The sequence below is a fragment of the Acipenser ruthenus genome, chromosome 2, assembly GCF_902713425.1.
Source record: "Acipenser ruthenus chromosome 2, fAciRut3.2 maternal haplotype, whole genome shotgun sequence".
In the NCBI taxonomy this organism is placed as follows: domain Eukaryota; kingdom Metazoa; phylum Chordata; class Actinopteri; order Acipenseriformes; family Acipenseridae; genus Acipenser; species Acipenser ruthenus.
The window spans coordinates 94,501,630-94,519,245 of record NC_081190.1 but is presented as its reverse complement, the minus strand read 5'-3'; positions in this window follow the sequence as shown (position 1 = coordinate 94,519,245).

The following is a 17,616-nucleotide window of genomic DNA, read 5'->3' as shown; positions in this document are numbered from 1 at the left end:
TGGTTAGTTCTCCAAGATGTTTGGGCCAACCTACCTGCCGAGTTCCTTCAAAAACTGTGTGCAAGTGTACCTAGAAGAATTTATGCTGTTTTGAAGGCAAAGGGTGGTCACACCAAATATTGATTTGATGTAGATTTTTCTTCTGTTCACTCACTTTGCATTTTGTTATTTGATAAATATAAACTATTAACATGTCTAGTAACAGTTTTTTATTTTTCTTAAAAATATTTCCCAACATAAAACCAAGGTCACCTTACAATAATTGATTTTGAGTTCAGTGTTTTAAAATAAAATATCAAACAGAACGAAATTTCAATGTACCATTTGTAATTCAGTAATATGAGAGAATTGGTCAGGGGTCTGAATACTTTTGCAAGGCACTGTATATATATATAGTGAAAGGTCTGTAACACCAAAACTGTCAGAATGAAAGAGGACACGGAAAGCAGTAAAATACAATTCAAGTGGGCACTTTTATTATTTTACGCCGTGAGCAGACAGCAATCCGGCATTTGGAAAAATAAATTAAATAAAAGAAAACCTGCCCACTTGGGCCCTGTCTATACATCTTGCAGGCCCTGTGCTCGGCCTTGCATGAACTGCTCTCAATGCAATAAAAACACAAACTTATTAAACAGGAACTGTTTGAGTCCAGTCTAGGTTTTCCCGGTCGACACTGGTTAACTGAGGTCACCTTTCTGAGGTCTCTAGGCACAGGTCCAGTCAAGGTAAGTATCACGTTCACAAGTAATTTTGTAATCCACAAGTGTCTGCGTAGTAACTGTAGTTTTTCTCTTTTCAGGTGTACAGGTAAGTATCTCCAGGTTTTGGATCTATTTCCACAAGAGAAGTTGGCGCTCCTCTGGTCCGAAACGGAACAACAGGTATGTTTAGGTTCAATTATTTTTACGCAGTCCTTTCCTTGACTAATTCACCTTTTTGTCCTTGGCAGGTGTTTTGGAGACCCCTGCTGCTGAAGAGCTGGAAACACAACCCAGCCCTGGTTGCAGCGTCCTGGCTGACTTGTAACACCCCTTCTTGGGACTGCTCTCTTGAGGACAGCTCTGTCCACAGCACCAGTCCACAGCTTGTTTCTGATAACGCTTGCCATAATCCGGGGTACTGTTGCAGTAGTAGTGCTGGCAGCTCCAGTGCCAATAGCAGACAGGCTACTTCCTCCGGCTTTGGCTTCTTTTTTTTACTACTTCAGCAGGGGAATTTCCGGCAGTGGCACTGTTAGCTGCAGAAATGCCGACAGTGTTACTACTGGCAGTAACGCTAGCCCCTCCGGGCATATGGGCCCTGGTTTCCCAGAAGGCAGTTCCTCTCTCTCAAACGTATTTCTTTAGTTTGACTGCGAAGGCAAGATATCAGCATCCCCACATTTCTGATACCTTCTCTTTGCATCTAAACCTGACCGTTTGTCACAACTGAACCTATTGGTTGAACCTGCTGGATACAATCATGTTCTCCATAGACATGCTTCTATGGCATCATGCATTCCTTTCAGACAAAAGATCAGTCAATTTGTGACAATCTCTTTTTATGTTTTCAGCTGGCTCTAAAGACAATGAGAAATGGTTGTCTAAAGGATGAACACGTTTCGGTCACATTGTATTTAAATGGTCACTTTTTTGTTTAGTTTATTAACTGTTATTAACTAGCTATGAAAGACGTTAATAAATGTGTCTGTTGTTGGTTAATGGCTACTTTATATATTTAGTACTACTGTCTAAAAAATAATTTAAATACATTTAAAGCCATTTGACTGACATGTTCGACACAGTTGAGAATCTATAGGTGGGAAGGGTAACATATTAGTAAGCTATTTATTAACAGTTAATAAACTAACAATATAAATAAAGCATTACCAAAGTTTGTTTAGTTCGACACAGATTTTATCAGAGTATTTATACAAGAACCAGTTGATTAAATACTTACACTAAAAGTTGTTATTCACAGATTTGATGGCGTTTGGGCATGGTGCAAACATTTACATTTAAATTTTCCTTCCTTGCACCAAAGAATCCAAATGGTTTGCCTAAACTGTTTGAATTTAATTGCTTACAGCATTGACAGAAAGTCATTCAAAGATACAAGAGACCAGGTTAATTCTCTTGAATACCTTGCTAAGAAGAAATGTCATCTGAGGTTATAGGTTCACAAAGAGGTTCCTAAAGTTTCACCACCTAATCTTCACTTTTCTTGTGCAAGTTTTATTTCTCAGCGTAAGAGTAAAAAAAAAACATGCGTAAGTGGCCTTCTAGAACTGGCCATTTATATGTTTGTATTACAAAGCACTGCTTTGTCAGAGAAGTTCTCAAGGAAATAAAAGAAAAAGGTTCATGTTATGTTTTTTTTTTATAAAAATGCGACCATTTTATATGGTAATACACCCAACCATTGACTCTATTCACAAAACTTTATCTCATCAAGTAATGTCTTTGATGGAGTAAATAAAGTTTTAAATTCAAAGGCCTGTGTATGAGGGCTTTCAGTTTCAACAACAGTCCTGAATAGTTTTGTGTACAGAAAACATAATTGAATCCATCGTAACAGACAACAGCTAAAGCTTTAAGAAAAGGGTCCATTATTCTTGAAAAATGTCCACTAGGACAGCATGTGTTGAATACACCATTGTCATTCAAGGCATTCACAAACAAGTTTTCAGCATGTGTTGATTTTGTATTATTTATCTATAACAAAAACATTGTCAATGTTAAAAAACAAGTTAGAAAAACGCATCAGCCGTTTAAAGGGGTGATATCAAACACAAAAGCCCAAGTTAGGAGAAGCAATTAGGCCAATCTTGTCACGCATCAAGCAAGTAGGCACAATTGGAAAGGTGCTGGGACCCAAGATTCACACAATTCTTGCTTCTAACTTGGCGCCTTTTTTTGATCGCTTCGCTCCACTTGAAATGCACAGTGGCGTAGCGGGCTAAGGTCGTGTGCTCTTCAAGAACGTCATGTTGCAAGTTCAAACCACTTGAAATGCTCTTTGTATGACTTGAAGTGACTGAGACACACACTCACACACTGAGACTGTGTGTGTTGTAGTGTGTGTGTTTCTCAGTGTATGTGTCTCGGTGTGTGTGTATCAGTGTGTGTGTCTCAGAGTGTTTGTGTCTCAGAGTGTTTGTGTCTCAGTGTATGTGTCATTGTGTGTGTGTCTCAGTGTGTGTGTGTCAGTTTGTGTGTGTGCCTCAGTGTGTGTGTGTCTCAGTGTGTGTGTAGTGTGTATGTATCTCAGTGTGTGTGTCTCAGTGTGTGTGTATCTCAGTGTGTGTGTGTGTGTCTCAGTGTGTGAGTGTGTCTCAGTATGTCTCACTCACTTCAAGTCATATTTGCTTGATGCTTGACAAGATTGGCCTAATTGCTTCTCCTAACTTGGGCTTTTGTGTTTGATATCACCCCTTTAAACGGCTGATGCGTTCTTCTAACTTGATTTTTAACAGTGAAAATGTTTTTGTCATAGATATCACTTCTTTTTTTACTTCATCAAATAATGAATAAAGCGAGGGAAAGATTCAAGAATGTGTATGGTAAATAGACAGACAGACATTACAAGACAGTAATAAGTAGAGTAATATAAGAGAAATGAGAAAATATTTGAAAGTAAAATAATGGTAGAAGGGACTTCTGGACAGTATTGAAAGTGTAAACATTATATTCTTATAGTTGCATGACAGGTGAAAACAATATGTCTATTTTGGTAGGTATTGATATACTGATATTTACGTAGGTACAAAACTACAATGTTATAAATGGTTCAAAAGGTACATATGCATGTCTGTTCTAAAGGGTAGTATACTAACACATTTTAATGCTGGCAAAAAACATTATTCTCCTTGATATAGTGGTCTTATGAACTTAGGCTAAGGCATTTGTAAAGCATTAGATCTCTTCATAAAATGCCATATACATTTTGTTTGCATTTCTTGACCATGGTTTGACTTCAATAAGTGCATCATTTGCATGCATCATTTTCCAGTAGCACCCACAGCAAGAACAGAGACATAGTGTCCTGAAGTAACATCCTGTCCTTGGTGTATGATAATGGAATCTAATTGGTAATTCCTGTTGTCCACAGTAATCTTGCTCTTCTGCACAGCAGTAAACTTAGCATTGTGTCACTTTGTAACGGTCCCGTCTGATTTGGTTTCCCAAAGCATAAGCTGGACTGCAATCAGTCTCCGTGCTGATTGAATAAGTTCATGTTTCATGATTTGAGAAATTTTGCATTGCCTACATTTGCTACCAGGAATCATTGTCCATTTGTCATTTCTATAAATGAGTTCTTCCAAACACATGGAATCTGTACCAGCAGGTACATGTAGAGGATAAATATACAACACCTCTCGATTTGATGAGCAGTAGTTACATGTAGTACATAGAATGCCATGACTTATTGTGAGTGAAACCATGCAAGATACTTCAGGACAAATTTCAGACAATTTGGTGAGAAACTCTGCAACATGTTGCTGTTCACCTCTATTGAAAGGTTCTCCTAAGAAGTGACAAATATCCACAGTAGTTAGAGACACAGTGGATGGCAAGTGATCCTATTTGTGAACAAAGCTCCTGATAGCCTCTTGTTGACTGTGTTTTAATGAATCCTTCAGAGGTTGCAAATGAAGACAGCACTGCAATGTTGCATTTGCATAGCATGAGGTGAAATTGGGGTTGCTCAAGCCTCTGAATGGATGTGTAAGTGCAATGTTCTCTTAGAAGACTGAGGCTTTTGCTGTTCCTGAACATTAATGATGGCTCAGTGAATGAAATGCGCATGATCTTTTACCTTGTTTCCCCTGTGCGTGTTAGTCTCCTTCAAGCTTTTCAACTTCGGACAATAAATCCCTGTGAGCCGATGGTACTCTTCAACTGCAGTTTGACATGCACAGATGCAGGTGGGGTCAAAGTTGATAAGGTGGATACCACTTAAGGAAGTAACTGTGGAAAGTGCAATGAAACTTTGTTCATAGGAGAAAATGGAGTTACCACGATCCATCCTAACTGTCTTTAGAGTCATCCCCTGACATTTGTGAATGGTGATAGCATGAGCACCAATGACTGGGAACTGCTCTCGAACAATGTAGACTCTATTCATGATTTCAAACTTTGAGCATAAATGTTGAAAGGTATGGGTGACTCCATTGTTAAATTTGATGGTTATGGTTTTGAGCATACTTGTGTTTTCCAGATAGTAGTAAATTGATGAGACCAGTGGCAATGTCAATGTTCTTGCGAATTTGCTTAATGCAAATGCAAATGTGATACATTTACTTCCAAACTAAATACAAATGCAAATATGTGACAAATGCTAAATGGACTTCAAATACTTTCCCATACAACAAATGTTAATTTATTAACATGAATTTGGCAGAGGCCTTTATCCAAGGTGACATACAAGGAAAGCAGTTTATATAATAACAACATAAACAGCGAGTACACTTCCCACATATGCCAATCGCTCAGCTTCTTATTCGCTCTTTATCTATGTTGAATAAGTAGCCTTGCATTTAACGGGTTAAATCTTGATGGGCCACTGATTTCTCTGCAGGTTCCTGGCGAGGGGCACCCCCTCTGTAAGCTACACCTGTATTTAGCCCGGACAACGTGGTTTACTAGGGCAGAACAGAGGGCAAACATGCCGCATATGCCAATTGCACAGCTTCTTCGCTGGAAAAAGCCTTGCATTTAAAGGGTTAAATCACTTTGTGCCGCCGATTTCTGTACTTATTCAACGTAGATACATAAAGAGCGAATAGGAAGCTGAGCGATTGGCATATATGGCATGATTGCCTGCTGTTCTGCCCCAGTAAATCACATTGGGCAGGGCTAAATACAGGTGTAGCTTGCAGAGGGGGTGCCCCTCACTGGGTACCTGCAGAGAAATTAGCGGCCCGACATGATTTAACCCGTTAAATGCAAGGCTACCTATTCAACATAGATACATAAAGCGAATAAGAAGCTGAGCGATTGGCATATGTAACAAGTGTACCCGCTGTTCTGCCCCAGTAAACCACGTTGGGCCGGGGTAATTACAGGTGGGGCTTGCAGAGGGTTGCCCCTTGTCAGGTACCGGCAGAGCAATCAGCGGCCCAACGTGATTTAACCCATTAAATTCAGCGTAGACAAATACATTTATGCACTTAAAAGCTTGCGAATAAGAAGCTGGTGAATAAGCCAATTTCAGCCTTGTGTTTTACAGTGTAAATGTATGAAAAGAAGACAGACGTAGCCATAATACAGTCAAATTTAATGTCACTTCTGTTAATGTCACAATGTGCTTATTCTCATCAAATTGAAATGTGCCGGCCTGAATATAATGCATGCTGTGACTTTGATGTTTTGTTTTTAAAATGTATTAATGTTCAATGCATTGCTGAGTTTGTTGCACTCACTTATCAGGTGGTGTCTGGAATGATCCAAATGCAATTAAAACAGCGGGTGGAGGAGTGAAATAAATATATTTATAACTTCTCTTATGCAATTATTTCAATAGCGATTAATACCCTTTGCAGTCCATTTCAATAAATTAAAAGTAAATCAGCTCATTTTTGCTGTTTAATCAACTATTTGTTAATAATACAAGTAAAACTTAAAAGAAAAGTTTGAAGTATCTGGTATTGCCAGGCAGTCTCCCATCCAAGTACCAACCAAACACGCATATTATTATTATTATTATTATTTTTGCAGACACACTTATCCAGGCCAACTTACAATTGTGACATACTATTACCCATTTATACAGTCAGGTTTTTTACTGGACCAATCTAGATAAAGCAGCAATGTGTCCCCCACATGTGAATGAACCCAGTCAAGAACAAAGTGCTCTAACCGCTACTCCACAGATGCTGCAAGCGACTGATCACTAGTGTCTCGTTGTGTAAGGCCACGGAAAATTCACGATTTCACGTATTTGACTGCCTACCATGAAAAATGTAAATATTGGTGATTTTTGGATGAGGTATGAAATCAGATTCCGAAACATGGCAAAAATTGCATGCTGTTTTTTGTCAATTCCACCAAACGCTGTGGATGCAGCACGAGCAGTTTCTGCATATGGACAGGTTTTTACACAACAAAGACAAAACACGAGTGTTGAAACTGCAAGAAGATGCACGATTATTATTATTATTCTTATTTATTTTAGTACAGCAGCAGTGTTCCCCACCTGGGATTGAACCCACGACCAACTGGTTAAGAGTCCATAGCCCTAACCACTACTCCATACTGCTGCCCATGCTAGCGTTTAAAAAATAACTAGTTTTCTGCTCACGGGCCAGATAATGTGTGTGTGTGTGTGTGTATGTGTGTGTGTGTGTGTGTGTGTGTGTGTGCATGTGTGTGCGTCTGTCTGTGTGTCTGTCTGTGTGTGTGCGTGCGTGAGTGTGTGTGCGTGCACCCGCGCGCGCGTGTGTGTGTCTGTCTGTCTGTCTGTCTGTCTGCGCGCTTGTGTGTGAGCGCGCTTGTGTGTGAGCATGCTTGCGTGCGCGTCATATATAATTTAGTGTGTGTAAAGAAAAACGGTTTTGTCACTTCCATTAAATCCTGTTTTTAATATTTTGTTTTTCAAATTCAGCATAACGCTATACAACACAGTCCGTTTAATTACTGGATACAAATTTTAAATGTTTACAAAACTCGACAATGTTGCCGAATTTGTCATTCAGACTTGTTTAGTTTTAATCAGTTTTGTCTGCTTGTTACTTTTTTCAGCCAACACATTTAAATGACCCTTGTTTGTTACAATTTAAAAGATTGTTTTAAACGTTACAATGTAAATTTTGACTCAGTAGCTACCATGATATGTTTCAACCTCGGTGACTTTCTTTGATGCGCTATTAATTTTAGTCAACTTGCATTTTTTTTTTTTTTTTTTTACATGAAACTTGTACTTTTTATGTAGGTATATAAATGTCAATTGCTGTGCATAAACACATCAGCCAAATCAATATGACATGTAGTTTTCTAGCTTGCTATTTATTAATTTATTTATACATTTATAATATAAACATGTATTCATTTCTACATTTATTTATTTAAAAATATTTATTTCTAAATGTATGTATTCATCTACGCATTTATTTAAATCATTTGTTTATTTCTACCAAATAAATAATTCCTTTATTTATTTTTAATTAAACGAGGAACTACAATTTATCAGAGATCAGAGATTTAGACAAGGAAGCTACATGCCACTCTTCTGTGCAATTCCATTCTATGGTATCTACCCTAACAAACAGGAAACTAGAAATTTTCAGACAGGAAATCGAAGCTGAAATGAATGCTTTTCAACAACTGCGCAGTGGCGCAGCAGGCTAAGGTCGTGTGCTCTTTAAGAACGTCATGTTGCAAGTTCAAACCACGGTATTTTTTCCTGCGATATGTGCTGTTTTAAAAACATAAATAACTTGTTTAATATAAATGGTTTAGATTTCAAACTGCTTGCACACCCTGGTATGTTTTGACGTTGACCAACATGTGGAATCACATGATTGGTAGATGTCCAGTTATTTAGCTTTTCTGTTTGAATAGTCGCTACACACCCTTAAAAAGTAGACGGAAGAGGAAGAAGAAGGAGGAGAATAACAATTTTACCTTAGTTTGACGACTTATATCTCATTGTGTATAAGGGGTATGTACGTTTGTTTTTCACATTTGAGGTAAGAAAGTTTCAGACTTTTGATACTGGTACAGATGGTAATTCTAAGTGATTTAGTTTTGCCGCTGCAACATGGTAAAAACAGCTAAACTCTTTGAGCTGTATAGAGACTCTAGTTTCAAACAAGTTTTGTACGAGGAACTGCCGTTCCTCTCAATGTGGAAGGTATAGGGTATTAGATCAAACCACTGTGGTCCAGTGGTTAAAGAAAAGGGCTTGTAACCTGGAGGTCCCCAGTTCAAATCCCACCTCAGCCACTAACTCATTGTGTGACCCTGAGCAAATCATTTAATCTCCTTGTGCTCCGTCTTTCGGGTGAGACGTAATTGTAAGTGACTCTGCAGCTGATGCATAGTTCACACACCCTAGTCTCTATAAGTCGCCTTGGATAAAGGCGTCTGCTAAATAAACAAATAATAATCAAATCTATTGAATGGAAAGCTAGTTACCATAATATCTCTTGGAGAATAACGTTCTTATAAGGATGAATTGCTGCCACCGACAACCACATGACCCATGTGATTCAGAATTATCAACAGGCTTTTCCTAAGACATCTTTCCACACTGTCATCCAAATCCACAGCATTACTGAAATACCACCCTGATGCAATACAGTAAATTCCATCAATGAGTTACCCTCCTTAATATTGGTGAACTTTCAAGATTTGGAGCCCAGTTTCTCATTGCTAGCAACATACAGAGTTAATGAGCAGCCATTGTTTTTAATTGAGGTTTCGGGTGTCAACATTAATATTTTCTTTCTCAAAGTGGCGTCTACAGTAAACGTAGTTCAGTGGAACAAAGTAATCTATTAATGAGATTAAAGGGGAACTGGACTAAAAATAACAAGGCTCTCTAAATGCTCTGTATACATAACAAATGCGTCTCACTGTGCCAAGTTTGTTAAAAAGTCAAACGTTTGGCCAGTATTTCAAGTTTTTTGTCAGCTTTCTGGGTCAGCTGGAAATGCAGGCCGCTGCCATATTGGATTCTTTCTGGTGCCACTGTTACGTCATATCGTTGACAGCCACCCACAGCAGTGAACGCTGGCAGGGTGAATTATGTCGGAATGCAAAGCGTTTGGGTGCAAACATAACAAAAGGAAAAACAGAAACAAAAAGTATGTTTGTGTGCCTTTAAACCAACAAAGGGCGTCCATAACAAAACAATGGCTACATAATATAGGAACGAGACATAAGCTCAATAGAATACTCTGTGTGACTGTAGAGCGAGTCAACGACAGGACGTCACACACAGCGCGACGGAAGAGAGCTCCAATACATTCAATGTTAATTTGTTTTAATGGTTTTTATACAATATACTGCTCAAGGAGAGGCTGAAAATGTGTCAAAAGCTTTAGTTAACATGTTTTCCCCAGAAATGGTTTTATATTAATTTGCATTACAGGTCCCCTTTACATGAGATAAGCACTGGAAAATGAACCATTATTCAACCACAATCACTCCTCTTTGACTAGACACTACCATTCCACCATGCAGGCTTCTAACATTTCCAGGAAGCCCAGAAGCAGCATTCCATTTTGTTTAAGTTGGCTCGAGCATAAAACAAACATAGGAATTCTAATCCTTTAGATCAGTTGCTGGCAAAGTATTACTTATTCTGGGGCAGTACATCATTTATCATTACTGCCTCACTTTCTTCCTTAATTTATAGAGATGCCTGTGGCAGAACTTCCTTCGAAATTATCACTTCAATAATTATATACTCTGGCATTGCTTGTTAGGGAGAAATGCTGGCTGTGCCACTTGATGATTCTCTCAAGTGATTACTAATTAAGATATCTCCCAGCTGTCTCCCGGCCTGTGTCAGGGCAGAAGACCCTGAGTGTGGTCAGTGGGGCAGTGCTGATAAATGTATTATTGTATGTTTATGATTTGAAAAAGAATGGGTTATTGTGATTTAAATGTTTTGTTTTGGGTTAAGAACGGGTGATGTAATATATTTAGTGTTTAGTTAGAAACACAAGGGAAATGTGGCAGGGTGATAGCCCTGCCTGTATAATCACTGTGTGGTGTAATTGTGTAGTCCACGGGAGGGGTGTCATGGACGAAGGCCTAAAACTACACATCCTAGAAGCCTTTAGGGCTGAATGGGAAACACCAGGGTGCATTTGATGGGAGTGTTAAATTGAATTATTGTTTAAGGGGTTTGTAATTAGTGTGAGGTGCACATGTATATAAGCTTGTGTTTTTCTGTGTTTGTGGTGGGTGTGCAGAGAGGAGGTACGTGGGAGAGAGAGAGGCAGGAGAAAGTAAAAACAGAAAGTAAAAACAAAATAGAAAGAAAGTAATTGCTACTTGTGCTGGGCAGACCAGAATGCCTGGCGTCAGTGTTCGAGATTTGTTTTTGTTTGAACTTTTTATTTTGCTCTGTGAGCAGTGTTTATGTCTGTCTGTTTGATTTATTTTTTAACATAATAAATACGCGCACCAGCGCCATCAACCCGCAGTCCTGTGTCAGAGTCAAATTCCTGGTCTGGGTACGTCAAGCCTTACTGCCACACATGGTGTCCAGCGTGGGATTACAGCACCTCCACAGACCCAGGCCAGAACAGGTACTGCGGATACACAATTTTTTTGAAGATGATTTTTTTTTTGTTTGAGAGAACAAAATGGAGAGGTATGAGAGCTGGCTGAGGGACCCCAGCACCTCTCTATGGCTGAGAATGGAGGGGAGACATCTGCTGGGGGAAGGTCACCTGGATATCCTCTCGGATCATCAGGCTGAAGCCAGAAGTCCAGTTGAAGGGGATCAGCAGAGGATATCCAGGGCTGATGGAGGCCTTGGAGGCAATGGTCGTGGACTGGGCCTACCAGGTGTGAGAGGCGGAGCAGTCTCAGTTGGCCCGGGCTGGTGTCCCACACTACTCCATCTGGCTGTGCTATGAGCATGAGCAGGAAAGATGCCCGGAGGCCGACTGGGACCAAGACACGGACCTGGAGTGGGAGGAGCCTGAGCATCCAGCGCCCAGCGCCCAGAAGGGGGGAGCCCGAGCTTACAGCTCCCAGAATGGGGGAGGCCGAGTGTCCAGCACCCAGAAGGGGGGAGCCCGAGCACCCAGATGGGGGTACGCCGAGCATCCAGCGCCCAAGAGAGGTAAGCCGAGCATTCAGAGCCCAACGTGGAGCGTTGTCTTGCGAATGGATTGGCTTTGGATACCTTTCAAATATCTGGTTATTTTTATGATTCTTCTGTTGACTTTCAAGGCTGTCTGGTGAACTGGCCATAAATATTTGTTTATCCTAACTTTTGGGATTTATTATTATTATTTTTTAATGTAAATTGTTTCGTAATGTTTGTAATAACTTAAATAAAAAAAAAAATGATTACAAACATTACCAAATGATTTACATGAAAAAATAAAATACAAAGTACAATGTTATAACTCAAATAAAAACATGATTACAAACATTACAAAATGAATATATTACAATTTTTAAAAATCTCCCTATGTTATTATTTGTTAGAATTAAACAAATGTAGAATATTTAGGTTGTTATTTCATTTGTTATTTTATTTTGTTGAGTTGTGTACTGTGCAGCTAATGTGGTACTGCAGTTTTTTTGTTTGTTTTTTTGTACTTGATATAGTATAAAATTGCCAAACAAATATATGACTTATATTTGTTTTAGCTGTGCACAAATGTGACCAAAAGAGTCTTAAACAAGCCCTGCCCTTGTTTGGCTGTAATAATGCAAACACATAATTAATCATCACAATTATTATTAATTTTATTTGACGAGCTTAGCAAGGGTGAAGGCTTTGTTTTATGAAACAGTTAGTGTTGTAGCTACAGCCTCCAAGCAGCGACAGTAAAGTGATCATCACTATGGTTTTAGGAATGACTAGGTAGAAAAATAGTTGAGAACCCCTAAATATCAGTTCTGATGTATTTATAAGCATCTGCCTTTTGCATTTGAAGTGGGATACTTTGTGGTTTATTTCAGACAGTGCTTGATTGACACTGGTAGTTGAGTTGAGGGGTGTGTTCAGTTCATTTCATCGGGCTGCGGTTTGCAAGCTGGCCAATCACATTAATAGAAGTCAAATGCATATTTATGAGTATAAGTCAGAACAGAGCCAAACAGCCTATCAAATCGACTGGTCAGCCGAATAGCTTGACCTGCAACCCTCTGAACTACACATTGGTTATGATGTGCTGACAACTCATGCAGCTAAACTCTCTCCTTCTGGTCAACCCACTTAAGCTCATTTTATTGCTAAATGTGGTTTTATAATTAATATCACACAAAACTTGATGTATGCAAGAACTCTTGTCTTCTCGGTATTTGGATAATGACATCACTGTTAAATTCAAATTTGATAGGTTAGGATTTAAAACTATAGTGTCTTGTGACGGAAATATAATGAGTTCTGGGTTGTAAATCTCCCTCTCGACCTGTGAGGGTACGAAGTAGCGAAAGGGAAAGGCTTTGGACAGGTTGTCCTGACAGTTCATTCCCTGGGTCGGGAAGTCAATCAGCCAGGAAAAAGACGAGACTCCAGTGCGGGAATGTATTGACCTGGAAGGTAAACGAGGTAGCAGCGGCAGGCAATAGAATCAGCTGCAATCGTTTACCAAGGGGTCATGCATAATCGCATAAAAGGGACTGGAGAATTGTAAATCTTTTCCTTCGCGTGGGTTTCGCTACGAGGAAACTGGAAGGACCGGGAGATTGCTCAAAATAATTAACGAAAGGAGTTTGTGAGTGTTTTGTTTGTTTGTCTGTTTAGTAATTGTCTGTGTTTGATCACTAGACGGCTAAACACAGAACCGGAGCTGTCGCCAAGGGCCAGCACGAAAACGGATTACAACTGCACTACCGTCACAAATAAACATTGTTATCAGCACATGTTTCACTAATAGCACGTATTATATTGTACTTCACCACAAGCACTGAGAGCACTCACTTTGGAACAGTGATCGTGTGTGTCTAATTGTGTGTGTTTTGTACCGTGTCTATTATTTGCGGGACTGCAACCCTTTGTTTCATTACTGTGCAATACACATTGTTGTGTATTGCCAGCTCTTTATTATTTACTGGCTGGTCATCAGACCATTGGATTATACACCATTAAATCAATCATTTTCACCCGTACTTTGTTGTCTGTGTGTTCTTGGAATTACTGTATCCGCGCTGCACCTGCTATACACCTGCTACCACTTACCACTTTGCCACATGTCTCCAACAAATATTCTGGCATTGCTACATTTCTTATTTTCTTTTATATTGAATTTGAATGTTGCAAAGAAAAAGCTACTTATTTGCACTGTACAAAACCACACAGGCCCTGTAAACCTCAGGTACTCAAAATTCTATCTTATTCTGAAAGAAAAAAAACTGTTAACTAAACTTTATTTTTTAAATAAACAGCATAGAATAATGTCCTCATATATTTTTTTTCTTCTGTTCTAAAAACTTTTAGTGGGGGGTGGGGGGGAGCACAGACAACTGCCTCCGATTTTTCATGGTTGACTACGGCCCTGGGATAGACGGCAACTATTTAAACGTTCACACAGTAAAACAACAGAGTTCGTAAATTACTTACATTAGCATGAAGACCTGTTAGAGTTTAATTTAAATATATGATGATTACAAATAAAACAAACGGCAATAGCCTTTTCCCTCAATCATGTTGTCTAGTTACCATATCTGTTGTATCAATGTGTGTTGAAATAGCTTACATTTCTTTTAGGTATTTATAAAAATAATTTGATTTGTTAAAATATTCATAAAACATGCTTCAGTGTTAATTATAGACTTTTAGTGTTAATTTCTCAATATCAAGTAGTTTATCAATACTATACTTTAAGATTGAAGTTGGATATTAGAAAACAAAAACCCAGCTTTAAACAGATTCAATATAACATTCGCCATTTTTTCTAACCACGTTAAAAGAATTTAATACGCACCTGCAAATTAGTTTATTACAATTGACTGTCGTTTTTAGATTTTACAAATATTAGTTGAATCTCTGCATGTCCTATACAGGTTGTACGCTATTTACAATTATTATTATTATTATTATTATGTATTAATATTTTATTTATGTATTTATTTATTAGCAGATACTCTTATCCAGGGTGACTTACAATTGTTACAGAATATCACATTATAGATGAGAGCAGTTATAAAATACAATAAAGTCAGTAGTAACTAAGAGCAAAATCAAATAAGAGAATATAAATACAGTAAATAATTACAATGTGCACATTATACTTGTTTAAAAGGGTTCTGTATTGTTCTATACGATGATGTATTTGGCAAGAGGTAAGCATTATACAAGAGATGCAATACAAGCTCAACCATGCATGTTATATATGGGGTATGTTTTATACACAGGCTTCAAGTTATATTCAGAAAATGTTCAGTTTTTTTTGATAAATTTAGTGGTTTTTTTGCACTACGGCTCCACAGTGAAGCCATCAGACCTATTGTGCCAACACAGATCTGAATGTCTCCACTGCAGACACGCAGGTGCCCTATCAGCCACAGGGGTTGCTGGTGCATGGTGAACCATGGATTCCCCTGACCCACCGACCTAAGCCCTCCCTCCCTGGGCAGCGATCAGTCAATTGGGCGCTGCCCCTGGGAACTCCCAGTCACGGTTGGCAGTGACACTGCCTGGATTTGAACCTGCGATCTCCAGGCTATAGGACACATCCTGCACTCCACGCGGAGTGCCATTACTGGATGCGCCACTTGGGAGCCCAGATTCAGAAACTGTTCTGAAGATGATCTGTTTAAAATTATTTTACTTGTACTATAGGACTAATTCATGTACTGTAGTTCAAACTTACAGTAAACTTTCTTAATGTTTTTCTGATCTATAATAAATAAAACGGGGAACAGTTTTTGTCAGCATAATTGTGTAATCACATGAACAGATTTTTAAACTATTTGTCTGAATTTGTAAGACAGAGGTTTTCACGCGCAAGGCTGGTTGTTGCGCTCCTGGTAGAATCCCTAAAGCTTGTTCAAAGCATGTATCAATATCCTTCCCTCCTCCACCTATGCTTTTATATTATTATTTATTATTATTTATTTCTTAGCAGACGCCCTTATCCAGGGCGTGTGCTATGAATGTGGCAATGCATTTTAATACATATGTTTAATTGCTGTGAAATAAGCCATTTTTTACTGTGAAAAAAATACAGCCCTTCTCATTACTTACATTAATAAAATTACATTTTAATTTTTTTTTTTTTTATTTGACATAAAATAACACAAATGAGAAATATTGAAGGGATATGTGTGCTGTTCTCAAGTGTTTGTGCAATTTTAAGACAAACCATCTTGCTTGGAATGTGGGTTGTATCCAAGCCTTTGTTGTGTATACAAATAAAAGGCTATTTTAAAAAGCCTAGAGGGATGGAAAAGTAATTTTATAATTTAATAAGATTAAACCTAGAAAAACAGTAAATATTAGAACACACTTAAATATACAGGTACATTAACTATGTGTGTTTACATTTCATTGTATCTCAGATACCTGAAAAACATATAACTATTTAAAAATGAAAAAAATTGTCAATTGTCGTTGTGACGGGGTGCCGCCCCCTACCCCTTTGTGTATATTACATATGATTTATTTCTATTATTATTATAATGTTTGTATGCGGGCGGACAAAGCCGTCCGTCCTAATCATTAATATTGTGTTTATGTGCGGGCGGTCAAGCACCATCCATCTTTTATTATTTACGAGCGCCAATGCACTCAGTTTTTAACCTTTTGTTATTGTTTTCCACTTCTTCCTGGTCCGTGACGTCACCACTCAAGAACACCTTATCACAGTCGGACATTTATTTTGTATGGAATGTTTACACTAAATTAGCTGGTTATTTTACCTGGATAATGAATGGAGAAAACACCTTGTTTGCAGAGATAGTTGGACATGAACAGTGTATGTATTATTTATGTCAGGATAATAAATAATCTGGCTTGTTTGGTTATGCTCTTTCTCATTTAAAGCTGACATATCCAAATAATCCTGAGCGTTCGCCTCACATCAGCAGGTTTTCTTTGCGACGTGCAAGTGAAAATCCATCACTGAGGGTTCAAGGCTGAAGATTTTTAGACAGACCAAGGTCTTGTTCACATATTTGAGGGTGTCAGCTGAGTTGGAGAAAGACAAACTCAGTTATGGTTGCAAAAGATGTTAATTTCACTCTAGCAGCAGTGTGGAGTAGTGGTTAGGGCTCTGGACTCTTGACCAGAGGGTTGTGGGTTCAATCCCAGATGGGGGACACTGCTGCTGTACCCTTGAGCAAGGTACTTTACCTAGATTGCTCCAGTAAAAACCCAACTGTATAAATGGGTAATTGTATGTAAAAAATAATGTGATATTTTGTAACAATTGTAAGTCGCCCTGGATAAGGGCGTCTGTTAAGAAATAAATAATAGTAATAATATAATGTCAAAAGCTCCCAGCTCTATAAAATATGAAATTGAACACAGTTCTTCTGTTTGGCCTATTACCTTTGAGTTCTGGAAGAGGAAAAGGAATAATTTTGGCACATCACAACCATATTAAACCATACTGCGTCAAAGCAATAAGCTTCTATGCATACAGCAAGGTATTGCCATATATAAAAACGGAAGTGATGTGCAACCTTTCATTCAAGTACAACTGTCTGCTTTTTTATTAGTTTTAATTGTAATATCCTTCCTATAATACTTAGGGGGAATCACAGAGATGAAGTGGCAACATTAAATCCTACCTTTGTTCATGTTCTTATTAAGCCATGCAGCGCTAGATGAAGGCTGGTTATTTAACCTTGCGAGTTGTGTGTATCACTCTTGTACATCACTGTGGAATGCATTCTACCTCTCACCACCCCACACAGCCAAAGGACTTAACAGTAGCTGCTCCCAGAGCAATTGGTGTCAAAAATATCACTCTGTGATTGACAAGAATGATCT